A 12,612-nucleotide genomic window follows, 5' to 3' on the forward strand; every position below is an offset into this window, starting at 1 on the left:
AGTCACCGGATCTGAATCCAATAGAACACCTTTGGGATGTGGTAGAACGGGAGATTCACAGTATGAATGTGAAGCTGACAAATCTACAGAAATTGCAGGATGCAACCATGTCAACTTGGAACAGAATCTCAAAGGAATGTTTTCAACATCTTGTGGAATCCGTGCCATGAAGAACTGAGGCTGTTTTGAGAGCAAAGGGGGGCCCTACCCAGTAGTACTAGTATAGTGTTCCTAATGAAGTGCTTAGTGATTGTATGTACAGTTGTATGTGCAGTCTCCATAAAAAACAATGTGTGATGCAAGTATTTTTGGAGGCAGCACTTTTGTGAGAACACATTTTTAAGAATAAAAACTGCTGAAGCCTGTCAGTTGAGACAAATGTATTGACCTTCAATTTCCTCCCTGATTGTTCCAGCAGACTGAGGCCAGCCATTTTGAATCACAGGTCAGACAGAAAGAACCTCTGATGAAGGGAAGCAGAACATAAAAGAAAAGCAGAGCTGGAAGTGCATTTGGGTGATTAATTCTCTCCAAAGACACACCTTGGGGTTACTGGGTCGAGGTCCAGAACAGAGAACTGTCTTGGAACCGTGTGGTGTAGTTGTTAATTGCAGTTAAAAGGTTGCAGGTCCGTAGACTGCTGTGACCTTGACTTAGGCTACTTACATTCTTTAATAGCCAACTTCATAACTGCATTCTATGCAAATTAAGCAATAAACTTGCTTCTGAAAAAATGCTGATTTGTCCTGTATCTGTATTTATTGGATTCATCCTTCAAGGGTGTGATGATGTAATCTACAGGCAAACAAAAACTTGTTTACAATTATATTTACATAAACTTAGATAAACGTGATATATTATATCATTACATTTATTTTTATGTATATATTTTTTATATTTAGCTTTTTACACATAGGCCTATATATAAAAACACACAAACATAAATGTTTACACCCATCCACCCACGTGTGTGTGTGTGCATGGATATCTACAGAACAGATAAGTTTGAAACTGAAAATACAAATTAGGCCGATTAGCCTACTAATTATTATAATCATTATGGCCATGATTGGGATTATTATTATTCCCTCCCACCACGCCGTTTTCACAGAAGTCGGCGGAAACTATTTCCTGTGTTTAGCACTGTGATTGGAGCGTTCAGTTCCGGAGCGACTGGAGCTGGAACCTCGGCGACGTTGGGAGGCAGTGACATCTGGGAGGCGAACAGCAGAGGAAAACAGCACGAGAGATCTAGGTGAGTGATGTGGTTTGCAAGGAATTCTGCTGACATTATAGCACTCATTTGAATCCCCGAGTAAATCTGGCCGGAGATGATTGTCATATAAAGATTTTCAATGTAATTTTCAGCTGGGAATAGCCGATTTTGTGTTTTGGGGGGTTTCTTCCCTGCTGGACTGCGCGATGAGATCAGTGTTCTCTAGTATGTAGCCTAGACGGGTGAAGGTGGGGGACATAGCTAGGGGGAGTTTGCGGCAGCAAGGGTCTTCTGTTCTTCCAGCCCAGTATAGAGTTTTTTTTATGCACACTTAATATATAGTTTGTGAAAATGCTACATCCAATAGAAATGTAGCCTAATATATTCCCACAACTTGCGATACCCCTTATTTTGCGCTGCATTGCCGTAAGATTGCGTTCCTATTGCATTTGGGAGGCGCTTCCCCTTGGAAAGCTACTGTGTGAACAGACGGAGTTGCATGGAGCGGAAAGGGTAGCCAGAAAGCAAGAAGAAATGTAAAAAGCGAACATTTCAGAAAGCCTTTGGGCTTTCGCTGTGCATAGTTTTCAACATCCAGCTTTATCTTAGCTTACATTCCTTCATACGAGTAACCATAGCCTATTTACGTTGGCTATAGTTAGGCTAACCGAAAATCAAGGATAATGGCAATGATGCATACTCTTCGTTTCTGTTGCTACATTAGTCTATGTCTAACATTACTAAACAGTTGGTATAACGTTAGAGAATTCCGTAAATATTACAAAGCGCATTACATAGTAATTAAACAGTTTGCGCCGTTAAACAATTCGGTGGTAAAGCCAGACAGGAATCCACATAGGGATGCGACATATCGGGGAGAAGTGATTTTGTTGAGGGACGCCACTAACGTAGGCTAGGCTGTTCTGCGGCTGTTAATGTTGATATTTGGCGATCTGTACTATGTAGCTACAAGTTATAACTGTTGAATAGCGTATTTGATTGTTGTATTGCTTCCTCTATTAATGCCATGGTAGGTTATAGGATTTTGTACAAGTTCATCGTCTTACGGGTAAATGCCTTTTAAAAGACTTTCTTCTCTAAGTTTACTTGCCCCTTTTTCGGTCTTTTCGGGTTTTCGGTGTGTGTTTATTTTATGTTTGCTTTGTTGTGCCCTTTATATGTAAGAATTTTGAATTGGAATTGCTTCCACCTTTGTTTACAATAATTAGATGTTCCAGTTGGTCGAATACAATTACGTTTTTGTTTCATGTTTTACAACTATATTCCACTATACATAGCCTACGCCGTAGCCCACATAATTTGAGAACATATTTCGGGGGTAGAACTAAAGCCAAATACCTCGGCATTTTAACAATGTGACGAGCCTACGTTCTAAAATGTTCAAGTTAAAAATGTTTTACTTGATCTGCCTATTCGCTGCATGGGGTAGGCTAACCTCAAATTATGGGTAGGCCACTTTTGTTTGTTAACCACCGAGAGTAAATGGGATAGTTTTAACAAGTTTATTGCACAAAGTAAAACTGAGTAAAATCCAATGTCACAACAATGATCAGCGAAGTCTCTTTGCTGAAACGGGAGCCCTTACAAGCAACAAACTTTTCAGTCTTATGGAAGCTATTGGCCCTCATCTGTTTCAATGTACCATTTCAACATTGACTACCATTGTATGCACTTTGTGCAGTAGCCTATTTACAAGTAAAACAGCAGAGGGGGAAGACATGCAGGCCTACCGCATCTACTGTATGCGTTTTTGCCACTATTCGTCGATGTAACGCCATTGTCTCAGTGTTTGCCCAGCGCTTTATTTTTACATTAAAATCTATGGCTAAGTTTCAAAGTTGCTCCCCCATATATATAGGCTTGTTCATGGTGCACTGGTCTCGCAGTCGATTGCATAATCGGTCGCTGCGAGTGGTGATAATGTGCAGACCATTGGGTAATATTGGAATTACTGGCACCAAATGAGTCGATTGATTTGTTAAGTTTTTACTTTTATTTAAATAATTGTGGAATCGCCAAATATCAATCTGTCACCATGATAAATGTATGCCTCTTGATTTCTGTACTTGGATATGCATTTTTGCCAAATTAAGGTTTTAAGATTTTTGTCTTAGTGCAGTGACTTGAAGGGGAAGACAGGCAAATATACTCCATTACAACTGACACTGTCCTTTATTCTGCTGCTATCGTCAGGCATATTTTATCCTGTTGTGCAAGCTGTATTTGATTTCTGTGACACCCCCTGGTGATTCCTGTGCTCTGCCTCACAAATCTGTCAGGCAGCGAGGCTTTAGCGATTGTTCTAGTAAAAGTCTGTGGACACGGAAGGTGGCAATTGCGGCTATCGTAAAATAATTTACTCGCGTGAAAATGGTTTGAGGGCGCACAGTGCTAGGAATTTATTCATGAACCAAGTCGTCAGTGCGAGTCACCAGCAGTAGGCTACTAGTGTAAGAGTTTGCGGGTGGCATGCTGGTGATATAATAATTTGGCATACAGTTTGTTCTCTTGCCTACATCTCTCGTCTTTTTGTATGTCGGTATATGATGTCATTGCCAGTAGGCTATTCTCCAGATTGCCTAATTGTATAAATAAGACATTTTTAGAAGCCCCTTGAGATAAAAAAATTGAGTGATAAGGAAATGACTTACTGGGGAGTGGAGCGAGGTTTGGAATTCTGGACATGAGCGTTGAATATCTAAATAGGCCTACTGCGTGGGATGTTGCTGTAGTGCCATTGAATATCGAGCTTCACCTCAGATTCCCCTGCAAAAGCCCAGCTGTACAAATATTTATCAGAATGTGCAATATACAATACTGTAAGGTTTGTAGGCAACATCAGAAAATATTTAAATGATTAAACATCAATAGTTATAAGCAGTTAGTGTATTTCCCGCCTCTGCTGGAAAGCAAACAGAAAACGTCAGATAGTTGCTTACTTATTTGTATTCCTGTTATATGGCCATGCCAGCAGCAAAAGTATATGGGGGGTGTGGGTGTGGGGGGGGTGACAATGTTTTCTGATCAACCAATACACTCATGCTCCCCCCTTTCCCCCCAATATGAAACAGTGTGAACTGTGTCCTTGGTGAAAGAAGGTCATTTGTGGAACAATGTGATCCTGAAAAGGCTTGGGCGTCACAGACCCTAAACATGAAAAAAAGTCAAGTGAAAGGAGAAGTTCTCCAGGAGCGTAATGCATTCACATCTTTAAATCACATCTACTGTTTTCTGAAATGAGGCTACCAGCGACTCATCTTTGATGATTTACTGTTGGTGTTTGAAAGTGAGAGGCACAGCGCATTGCGTTTGTCGCGTGGCCTCGACTGGCCGAGACGACGTGTCGCGGCACTGAGGCCTGGTTCAGCGGGGGTGGCTGTGAGGATGTTTACCACCTCGTTCCACACTGGGGAGTGGAAAAGTCAACACTCCCGCATGCCCTGCGAGGTGAAGGAGTAGGGCGAGTGGTACGGTTGGTTTTGGCCCTCTTGGCAGTGGGGGTGCTGATCTGGGAGGTTCTCGAGGAGATGGAAAGTGTCCTGGCATTGTCAGCGGAAAGTCATTTCCCTTTAAACGCCTCAAGAAAATGAGATGGAGCTGTAATCGATACAAAGAAAGATGTGTGCACTCGATAAACAATTCACATCTCTGCCCGCATAGTCACCTATAAACAAACATTCTGCGCCAGGCAGTGTCGCAGTTTGTGGGGCAGCCAAGTCACAAACCCGTTTAGGAATCTCCCCCCGTGGCCGGGCGTTTCGTTCCCTGCCATTGCACATTCAGCCCTGGAATCCCTTCTCGCTTTGTAACCCTCTCTGCTTCCCCCTCGTCTAAATAAAGTGAATAACTATGTAAGGTGGCAAACGTTCAAAGAGAAAAGTCGCTTTCATCATTGAAAAACAGCTTTAAAAAAAGATTTTTATTTCCCTCTGTAAGTAGACTAATTTTACCAGTTGGGTTTTGAAAGGGAGAATTTGGTAAAGTATTGCGCGTAATCCTTTAGATGTTGATAAGCGCTCATTGTTTTTGTCGTGCTCCGAGAAGCAAAACAAACCTCGGCCAGATAAGCCGTGCCATTGTTCGGCTGGCTTGTGGGAGTCTTGCTGTGAATCGACTCTTTGACTCCTCTCCGCGTTGTCGCCGGCCAGTGAGCGACGCCCCTGAAGGGCCCGACAATGTAGGGGATTGTGGCGGAAGGCTCCGGAAACCGAGCGCGGTCACGGCGGACTCGTGGCCACCTCGTTTTTCTCCGGGAAGCAGAAGAGGCCCAAGACGTGTTTACTCAAGAACGCAAAGTAAGGCTCTATTCATTAAAGAGGGCGCGAATGGGGCGCGTGTCACTGCGGTGACTTGCATATACTGTGACCCCAGAGCCACTCCCGTCCCTACAGTCCGCTTTCTCTGATCTTTCTCTTGTCGACACAAGAGACCATATTCTGAGATCATGTTTTTAAACAACAAAGACTAATCCAAAAAGGTTCCCAATGTTTTGCACAGGGCCATTTTTTAATTATTTATAAACAGTAAAATTGAAAACAAAAAGCAATCTTGCTTTGCAGAAAGGTCTCGTGTTCAAAATTTACAGTTCAGGTTTCATTCTGTTCATCAAGATATTCATTGTAAAATGCTTTTTGACCAAGGGCGCCCAAATTTTTGCATACAACTTTACGTTTGGGGAGATTGGTTGAGGCTGCTGTCTGTAACTGCTCCCCTCCTGAGTTGTGACATTGTTTCCGTCTTACTGCTGTTCTGCCCCCCCACCCCCCCACCCCGTTCCCAACGTCTCCCTGCCTTTTTTGTGATTTAATCAATAGACTTACAAGGTCAGGCAAAACTCCAGCAACCCTGTCTGGCATGTCATGTTGATTGACAGTGGCTGCTCATTTTAAATAAATGTGATTCTTTTTTTTTGGAAAATGTTGAAATCTTCAAAAGCTGTGTCTTACCTGTTTTTTCAAAGTCACATCCCCTCTATTTTTAGTGTGAAGAACAAAAATATCACCTTAAGGTAGCTTCTCGCTCTCTCTCTGTCCTTTTCCCTCTCTCCCTCTCTCGCTCTCATTCCCCGTCTGTCTCCCAGCCTCCCTCCCTGTCTGTCAGCCTCTCTCTTTTCCCCCCCGTGATTGACAGTCATTGTGACCTTATCACCGAGAAGCTATTGTGTTCCCTTTCTCTTCGTCTATTGTGCAGAACTTCCCTGCGCCGGTGGCCTGTGCTTTCACCGCACAGCCCGTCTCTGTGTGAGACTGTAATTAAATTGTGCTCCGGAGCAGGTAAAGCAGTCATTTCCTGGATAGCTTCGCGGGGAAAATCGGCAGCGTAGAGCTACTGCAGAGCCCGGCCGCTCTCTGGGGTCGTGTAAGAGCCGGCTGCGTAGAAGTCATTCCCCACTCCAGCAGAAATGACCCTTAACTCCTGTTGAAGTGTTGCCAGGTGATGATGTGATGGAGCACTCTCAGAAGGGCGAGATTGGATGGTGGGGGTTGGGGGGGGGGGGGGGGGTGGGCTTGTGTGTGTTAGGGAACAGCTTGCGTCCTAGCTGCTGTGAAGCACTTCACTGGGACCTGTTTCCTTGCTGGACTCTGTGAGGCTCGGACAAGTGCATTGATTGTCAAGGTACCAGCCACTCCATTAGAATGGATAAAAAAAAAAAAAAATGTACTAGAGAGACGTCGAGGGCACTAACACCGACACGTGTTCTTGCCACTTGGATGCCGAGTCGCGTGGAGGCAAGTAGAGACACGTTGTTACATGACCTCTCCAGGCTTTTTCGCCGGAGACGGACGGAGCAGCAATAGTAGGCCATGGTGCCCAAGATGCTTTCAAGATCTCTGAGCATACATATATTTTACAACGCTGTAATAACCTGATTCACTGCAGACAAACAAGCATTTTGGTCTGAAAATTAGACCTTAAACGTAATTTTTTTATCTCGAGTGAAACATATTAGCTTGTTTTAACATACTGTTTGCTTGCCATATTAAGTGCTCTTGCCCTTGTTGGCAAATCTTGAAACAAGTCGATACTTTCCTCAGTAGTCTCTTTTTAATCTCAAAATGTAATAGAAATACTATTTTATGTCTGAACATAAGCCTGAAATAAGTCAAATATATTGTAGTATATTTTTAAGTATTTCTCAATGTGAATGTGTTAATGTTTGGAAAAACATGACCTTACACTGTAAGTTGAGAAGGCTACAGATGACACTTATCCTCCCACAAAAGACTGCAGTGCTCTGCACCTTTTCTGCATGGTGTTGTCTTGTGTTTTCAAGATCAAATCTTCAGGGCTCAGCATCTGCTGTTGTTGTCTTCCATTGTTCCATGAAGAACTTGCCGGAAGGCTGCATGCTCTCAGTTGAACGTAAATGAACAGTGCTTTTCTAGTCATGTTTCCATGAGATATGCTGAGGGATCAAATGCTTTGCATGAGCAGTATATGCGTCTTGTTCCATTGTTTTGCATAAAAACCTTCTTTTTATAGACCCTTTCTGTATTTTACTCTTTAGTCAACCAGGTATCAAACACATGAAGCAGGAGCTTTTGAATTATATCAGAAGACATGGAAACAGATTTGCATCAGAGAAGAGTTCAAGATATGTTTTGTGATATTTTTTATATGCTCCTAGCTCATTTGGTTGTCAGAATTGTTTATTATTTAGAGATGAGTTTATACCCTTGCCCTGATCAATGCCTCGCCACAGTTTTATTGAGGAGGTCTACAGAGAGTTCCTTGGACTTCATGGCTTGGTTTTTGTCCTGACCTGCAGTGTGCACTGTGGGACCTTATATACACAGGTGTGCAGCTGTGGGGAACTATGTCCAATCAATTCATTTTGCAACAGATGTTCTAGACGCATACCAAGGGCAGTTAAAGCAAACAGGATGCACCTGACCACAATTTGGAGTGCCATCGCAATGGGTCTGAATACTTATGTAAAGGAGAGATTTCAGTTTTCACTTTTTCATTATGGGAAGCAAATTGTGAAGGCATCTGAATACTTTCTGAAGCCACTATATGAAGCACATACATACATACATACAGTGCACTCCATTATTTGCACGCTTAATAAAAGTGTAATACTTTGGTTTAATTATTAATAAAGCGCACTACTTTACACATAACATAAGCTTCACAATATAAAGCTTATGTCTATAGCTATTATTTTTTAGTTTACAGTATTTCTGTGCATATTCATCAAGGGTGCCATTAATGCTGGAGAACACTGTACACACACATACAAACCTTCTAATATTTGGATATTTGTGTTGAGTTTAAAACAAGACCAGGCGAACCTGGTTTAGCCAGACCCTGAAGTTGCAAAGGGGGAACTACATGGGTTGACACCTACAGGGCTGGCAATACAGTAAGCTTTCCAATTGAAAAATTACTGTATTTGTGTCATTCTGGGTGCCTGCATGACTCCTTCAGAATCCCCTGAAAGCTTGCAAATGCATGTTCCATGCCACTGCAACGAAAGGTTTCACAAAAGCCTAATTTATTGCAGTACACTTTAATATTTGAGACCATAGAAATGGCCTTTTCTATGAAATATCCTTCTTGGATATCTTAATCCATTGAAATTCATTTGGGTAAAGTATACATGTATTTACATTGACAATGGAGGCAATGTTGGAAAAAACTTTACCTTTCAAAAGGTAGTGATAAATAAACTTATACTTATGATTGCAGACCTAACAGTTATAAGGTTGTGTGTGGTGTCACAGTTCATGGCTATGAAACAAGCTTTTTCTCCTGCCTTCTGCTATTTACAAAAATGAGTGAATCTTTTGCCACTGTCCATATTTTTGAGCAAAAGGGGTACCATTAATGTACTATTCTTTTATGACTACTTCCTCCAGCAGCACCTACACATTCTTGTGAGTGTCTGTAGAAACTCATTTGAAATGCATACACTGCATGTACATTTCCAGAATGTACCAGTACTTATAATAAAAAAATTGCATTATGTAAGCATTTCCATTGATAGCCATTCAGCCAGTCCATGACCTATGCTCATACATGCCTACAAATGTTATAATGAGTTCTGCGGCACATTTAATATAAGCAGCTGGCCACCGCTTATCAATTTCTAAACAACATTTTTGTGAAAATATTTCCAGTATACACCCTTTAATTTGCATCCCACAGAGTACTGGTGAAGAGAGCGAGTGGGTGTGGTCAGAGTACTGGCATGAGAAGGGGTGTGGGCGGAACACTGGCAGCCAGACAGAAGGTGACCGGAACTCTTGCAGGAAGAGGGGGTGTAACTAGAACTCTGGAAGTTATCTGGTTTGTTTACATTGCACCCTGATTTCACCTGGGTCTTGGCAAGAACTCGCTATGTTCAGTGTGTCTTCAGTGGCTCTAATCTTTGACCGTGTTATCGCTGGGGAGGTGAAACTTGAGCAGGGGATGTCGACTGTCCCAACGCTCCCCTTCATCTTGCAGACCTTCATGTCAAGACCAGTACACAACTCCAAATTATCAGTGTGAACACATTTGTGTGATGGTTCTTGAGCTTCAGCAGAACAAGGTCCTTGGAAAACGGAAGCGTCTGTGTTTGACAGTGTCCAGGCAGCTGCCTGCCTTGGTCCTAAAATATAGCGCTTCCTCTTGTAAACCTGATTGGAACATGAAACTGAAATGATGGTTGAGGCATGTGGTCTTTCTCTCATTACCTCTGCAAAGCCTTTTTTATTTCCATGGGTGTGCCTCATTTGCTCTCCCCAAACCCCTCCGCTGATGGCAGGAGCACAAAGGCCAGGGTTGTGCAGTCATTGCTGGAGATAAACTCATTGTTCTTGGCTGGGCTGAAGCACAGCTGGCAGGGAGGTCCGCATTACACTGAAAGTGCTTATCTGACTGATAATGCCATCATTCCCAAGGCTTTGTAGAGTGTTGTCGGGTCGCTAGATGCTGGAGTTTTGCCGACTGGCCAGAGTTGTTGTACAAGCATTGTATCGCAGTGCTGTTCACAGCTAAGTGGGGTGGGTTTGAGGTTGGTGGGGGGGGGGGGGGGGAGATAAGCAGTTTTCCTGCTGCCAAGTTACAGCAGTACCATTACAGGCTTGGGCCTATTTTACTTGAACCTTTTCAGATTATTTTTTTTAAAGGTAAACCTAAGCAAGTAAATTGTTTTTGTTGCGCCAGCAAACATTTAGGGCACTCCTAATGGAGTTGTCTGTGTTTTATTAATGTCTTCATTGTCGACCATAAGGTTCTTTTCTTTAATCATCCTTTAGCTAATTGGCTCTAAGTGACAGCATTATGAATCACCACTTTGCACCTATCAAGTTGCCTGTGTGTCACCTAACCGTGCAAGGGATCACTGACACTGAATTGTGTGTACTCCTTTGATGCACTTGCACAGTGAGCCAGTAATTATTTTCTATTCTTCAGGACAGGTGGTGCTACAGCAGGTCTAGCACAGATTGGAGGACCAGAGTATCTCTTGATGACAACAGCTGGAAGCCTGAGGGCACCTAGGGCATTGTTGAAGACCTGTTTAAAGCCACCTCAGCCATAGTGGGCTGAATGCAGTCGTGTTCTGCTGTTTCGGATACCTTAAATATGTCGCCTAGTATTCATCTGGTCCTTTATGTATTTCTTAGAATGCTAATCCTGAGGCTAATTTGAAACCTGACCAGACTGAATTGCTGGCATTTACTAGCGGTCTCTTGATGAGGTTAATGTACAATCAGATCATTGTGCAAATGTGAAATGGGCAGAGAGCAGCGTTTTCCACACTTCTTAGTGTAGGTGGTGAGTTCGCCTACATTTATGATCCTTCAGTAAATTTCTCATGAATGACTCAGCCGCCTGACAGTGACACACATTCCTGTGATTAAACTTTCTCTGCTTCTTGAATACCGATATGTAAGGCCTATCTGTAATTGCTCTCTATTACACTCGCCTTCAGTTACAAAAATGTACAGCAATATTTGCTGTATATTATTATAATGTGGTGTTATGCTGGTCCAGAAAAATTTAGTTTGATCTGGCTCCTTTTTTGGTTTGTGCAGTGTAATGTTTCTGCAATGTAAGTGATTGAACTTCACGTTTGTTGGAGCTGTACAATTCTGTTGTGGGAAAAGTTGAATTTGCTTATATAGCTCTCCTTTTTTAAGGCTATGTTCCGACGTATCACACAGCTGTTTACTTGCAGCCTTGATTGACATGTTTGGGGTTTGCCATTACAGAGACACAGTAATGTTTTCTGTGTCAATATGTCTTTCTTTAGTACTGACAGTGTGCCAAGTTTATGCAAGAAAATCTTGTCTAATTTCTGTCTATGCAGCTAATTCCAGTGAAAATATTTACTTTGTCTCAAGAATCCAAGAATGTATGGTGCCTGAAACAAAAGTCTGAGAAAAGCTTAAGAAAAGTGAGACCCTTTCCTGGAAAAAGTTAGAGCCTCAAAAAAGAATGTGTGGATGGACATCATTACCCCGCACAACAATATCATTCTGCACTGCTCATAGCTGAATCTTCATTGGGCTATCATCATGTTTCTTTTGGCTGCACCTTGATCCCAGCCAGGACTATAAATACTTTCATGTGTGTTCATCCAGAGTTAAAAGTGGCTGCGACGGAACATTCCGGAGGTTTAGCATTGCAGGCTTGGGCGAGTGACAGCCAGCGCTTGTCCCTTGGGGGGAAATGCGAGGACTAATGATGTACTTCTGCCAGAGATCTTGGCTGCCACGGGCTGCCGGTCGGCCGTTCGCGGCTGACCCTGGGGTTTTCTTTAAAGTGCCGGCAATAGGATTGTTTGAGTGATTAGGCGATGTCGTAAGGCTGGCTGTGTAAAAATGCAGAGGCATTCCAAGCATCCAAGGTGGATGGGTGGGATGGACCAGATCCTGGAGCCTGATAGTCCTGTGATGTGAAAGGCTATTGTTGGCATGCACTACAACTGAGGGATGTTCTTAAGCTCTCTCCCCTGTTGAGGGCTGTGGTAGATGATGGTGTGTTCCATCAAGCACTTTCATTTTGCACTTGTTTCTCTCATTTTGACGTTGTAGTTCTTTACCATAATAATTTTAACCAAGCTTCACTTCCATTTTATGACATCATATAACTGACTTACTAGCCTATACTTACCATGTGAACTAGACCTAATGTTCGTGGCTATGGATGACTGATGCTTTGTGAATTGTACCTTATCTGACCCGTGTTCTGTAGTTCTTCAATGACCTTCAGTAAGCAATTGTCGCTTTGGATAAAGGTCTCCCAAATATATGGAATGTTATGGGTAAAGATAGGCCCTCCTCCCCACTGTTCTGATTTCATAGCTCCTCTGGAGCCGTGCACTCCCAGACGTGTGGTCCAGAACAGCAATGATGTCACCCTGAGCTTGCGGTGTCTTTCAG

The 12,612-nt window shown here is 42.7% G+C and overlaps 1 protein-coding gene across 4 annotated transcripts in view; it reads left to right on the forward strand.

Moving 5' to 3' along the window:
- The first annotated feature begins 1,161 nt into the window (after nucleotides 1–1,161).
- Nucleotides 1,162–12,612, forward strand: part of LOC133134983 (amyloid beta precursor protein binding family B member 2-like) — a 113,323-nt gene continuing 101,872 nt past the window's right edge. For all 4 annotated transcript variants that reach the window (XM_061251670.1, XM_061251672.1, XM_061251674.1 and 1 more), the window contains exon 1: nucleotides 1,162–1,255. The gene's annotated coding sequence lies outside the window, so the exon portion shown is untranslated. The remainder of the gene's footprint in view (nucleotides 1,256–12,612) is intronic.

This window comes from Conger conger, chromosome 8, assembly GCF_963514075.1.
Source record: "Conger conger chromosome 8, fConCon1.1, whole genome shotgun sequence".
Lineage (NCBI taxonomy): Eukaryota > Metazoa > Chordata > Actinopteri > Anguilliformes > Congridae > Conger > Conger conger.